Below are 3659 nucleotides of genomic sequence, written 5' to 3' on the forward strand. Positions count from 1 at the left end.
CAGCGGGGCGCACGCCGTTCCGGGAGCCCCGTGGAGACCCTGGCATCCGGGGGAAGAGGCGGGCGAGTGGGCTGCGGTCAGAGGTCAGAGGGCGGATGCACCCCGCGCCCAGCTTCCGGCCGCCGAGCAGGATTCTCCTGGGCACGTTGATGTTTAGCTTGACATCTCTCCATCTCCCCTGAGACATGGCTGAGCCAACGCGGTGGCGAAAACTCCGCCTGACTTGGTGGTGCCTGCTGCTTGCTGATGGAAGCTTCTAGAAACACGTGGACTCAAGGTCAGAAGAAGCGGAGAATGGCCCCTGCAGTGTTCCTCCATCTCCAGCTCCTCGAGAAGCTCATCGGTGGCCAAGTTGGGACTCCAAGGGCCAAACCCCCAGACTCGCAGGGGTCCCCACTCACGAACCGTGTCACCTGTGGCTCTGGCCAGCCTGGGACCTGCACACATGGCATGCGAGGCCTCCTGCCTTTAGAAGGTCCTGGGGCCTGTCAGGACTCTGAGCGAGGACGGTGGCACTCCTAGGCGAAAGCACCACACCTGGCAGTGTCCCCTGGGGATGCTCCCTGGCCTCTGACCCCTGGGGCCGCGTGGGCTGCCTGCCTGGGTCCGTTACTGCAGAGGGACGGTGACTCCCGGTGAGGACAGGTCCCGCACCCCTCACTGGAGGGCTGGGGACCCAGAGGCCCCCAACGTTTGGGCACCTCAATGGGACCTGACCACTTCCTATCCAGAGTTTGTCCTGGGGGCCGGGGGCTGACACCATGGGGAGCTGAGTGACCAGACAATGCAGGGCCTTTTAGCTAAAGTGGCAGAGATAGTGGCGGGTCAGCAAGGCACTGAGAAAGGCAACGACAGGGCGAGGACCCAGACCCTCCTGGAGCACCCCCCACCCCCCATGAGCGCTGGGACCACGCCGTCTGCTCCTCACGGCCCGGGCCCCTCCACACTTCATGTCATCGAATTTGTGGCTATTTCCTTTTTTAAAGAGGGGACCTGCGGTGTGGTCTTTCCTGCATGACACGCTGTTCTGCTCGGCGCTGGGTCTTCGGAGCCGACCTCGAGCTGCAAACATCAGCCACATTTCCTCTCAAGCAGAAGTGTGACTCTGGCGTGACACTGCAGCTCGAGTCTCCACACACCAGGACGGTCATGTCAGCGGCTGAGACAGCGTGACAGCTGTCACTGGTGTCCTGTTCTACGTGAAACTCGACAGTGAGCGGAAGTGTATGAGATAAATGAGACCAGTACTCAGTGCCATTCGCCGTCTCTGCGTCCTGTGTATTACACTTGTGTTCAGATTCCACCAGCTAAGGGACACCTTCGGCAGGGTGACAGCTCGCGGCTGTGAGAGGGGCAGCTTTCTGAAGCGAGAGTCCAGCTCAGCACTGGCCACCATGTCCCAGGGGACGTGGCGAGCAGCCTGTGCGCTGTGTGGTCGCGTCCACAGCTCACTGCGCATTACCGTTTCGACCGTGTGACCGGATTAAAGCTACCTTCTTCACGCGGCGAGACGGCCCCACCGCTCGGTGTGCGGCACCGGCTCGAAGCGGCTGCAATAAATCAGCTCAATTGACTAACAGGTATTCTAAACAGCTTTATTTTTCTTTACATATAAATATGTAAACGTGGCTTATCATCTGCATTCGTGATGGAATGTCACCGCGTGAGGGCTGAACGCAGCGCGCTGGGTCACGTCACGTGAGCGGGCACCACTCCACCCGGTGCGGCGTCCGCTCCAGTCACGTGACCTGCTTTGGGACTCGGTGGACCAAATGGGTTCCTACACGCTCCCCACTTCGAATCAATGACTGTTGTCAAATTTAGCTGTAGGTCAATTTGCCCATCTTGGGATGGTTTAGGCCAAGACTTCTGGGGGTTTTAAGATAAAAATGAGTATACAAAACATAAAAAACTTAATCCAAATCTAGTGAATACTTTCATTCAAGTCAGGATCAGAGAATCTGGGATCTAAAATAGGTAACTGTTGTTTAAGTTTATAATTTGTTATATGTTTTGTACAAGTTCAAGAAAATGAGATAAAACGCATCAGCTGCCAGTAGGTACACACACGTGAGTGGGCTGGCACGTGCGCGTCCCATGCCCTCCCTTGCACGAAGGGACGGACGGACGTCGGCCGTTCTGTGGTTATCTGCAGAGAGCAGTCCATCTTCACCAACGCGTCACTTTGTTTGAAATGCCAATATTTGCAAATACATTTCTTGTTAACATAGGACAGTGGATACAGGAAGAAGCATCGTTGCTGTACTGCTCAGGATTCAGGTATTTATTTAGGTAGAAAAATGCTTTGAATACTCTGGGGAAATAGGATTCATTTATAGAAGAATATTTCAGGGAAATTTTTTTTTTTTTGCATTTTTCAAGGATATACATTCGTACTGATTTTTGCTTCCAAATATATTTTAAGGCTGTTTGGTAAAATATATACCGGATATGAGGTTCAATTTACAGGGTTTTGTTCTTATAGGGAATTCTTAACTACTCAGCTTTAAAAAAGTAGACTCTGAAGCTACACATGCTTTACTACCCACTGTGCTCCGATGAACCCCATGCTTCATGGAACGGAGAGAATGAGGGAGGAGAGGCAGAGGTGTGCCCGCCTCGCCGACCGCACGGCACGGTCCTCGGTGCAGAAGAGCGGGCGGCTTCCAAGTGCGAGTCACAGGGGAAGGAACAGAGAGCCACAGCGGGGGGCTGGGCAGTGCTCCCGGAGGGCGGGAAGGAAGACCGGGCGCTGGGGCCGGCGTCCGTCTGCAGCCACGACCCTGCTGGCCTCGAGGCCCGGGGACGCTGAGGCTGGGTCCAGTGGGTCGCTCTGAGAGGCTCTTCCTCTGAGGCTGTGTCTGAACGTGACACACAGGTCAGATGGGGACGATGGTCGCTGTGTCTACATTGAATTATGCACGTGGAAAACCTTTTCTGAGTCTCGCTCTCTGGTGCCATCGGAATCACGAACACCAATTCCTTAGAGTCCACGGCCGGAAACCACAGTAAGTGACCTTCCCGCCGTCCTGTCTTAAACAGGCCAGAAATACGCCCCGGCCTTAGCGACGCGGCACAGCACAAACGAGCTCTGGGAAATGCAGATGTCAACGCACCTCTCCGCTTCAACTCGCCACCCATCGCACGCCAGCGTTTCACGTGGCGACTGTCGTTCCGGACAAGCAAACTTGGCTGTTTTGATTTTTAAAGGCTACCCTGAAGAGTCAACTGACAGAGCAGTTTGAAGATACACACACGTCTATAAAAAATCACACATAGCACAAATGACAAAACTTAAAGACAGAGCCCCGTGTGGCGTTTCTCGTCATGAAGGAAGGGAAGCGACCGTGACCCCGTCGGCGTGAGGCGGCGCTCTCGGGCTTTCGCGATGACCGCGGCCTCCGCGTGTCCCGCCCGCGTGCGCACGGACGTCCCTCGGCCTCTGTGCGGATGCTGAACTTTCTCGACAGGTCAGACCTGTGGCCCCCGGGTTTCTGGAGAGCCACATGGTGGGGCTTTGGTGGCCACGGAGATGACGTCTCACGACCACAAACCTGGCACAAGGAGCCTCGCGATGGGTCAGCTGGGTGGGGGGCTGAGCCCTGCCCCGCCCGCACTGGGGCGCCCAGGTCCCGCGAGCTGCCCCGCTCCGCTCAGCG

The 3659-nt window shown here is 56.1% G+C and overlaps 1 protein-coding gene across 1 annotated transcript in view; it reads right to left on the bottom strand.

Annotated features, from left to right (window-relative positions):
• DLGAP2 (DLG associated protein 2) overlaps positions 1–3659 on the bottom strand; it is a 247632-nt gene that overhangs the window by 11730 nt on the left and 232243 nt on the right. The gene's annotated exons all lie outside the window — the stretch shown is intronic.

This window comes from Pteropus alecto, unplaced genomic scaffold (assembly GCF_000325575.1).
Source record: "Pteropus alecto unplaced genomic scaffold, ASM32557v1 scaffold35, whole genome shotgun sequence".
NCBI classification, from domain to species: Eukaryota; Metazoa; Chordata; class Mammalia; order Chiroptera; family Pteropodidae; genus Pteropus; species Pteropus alecto.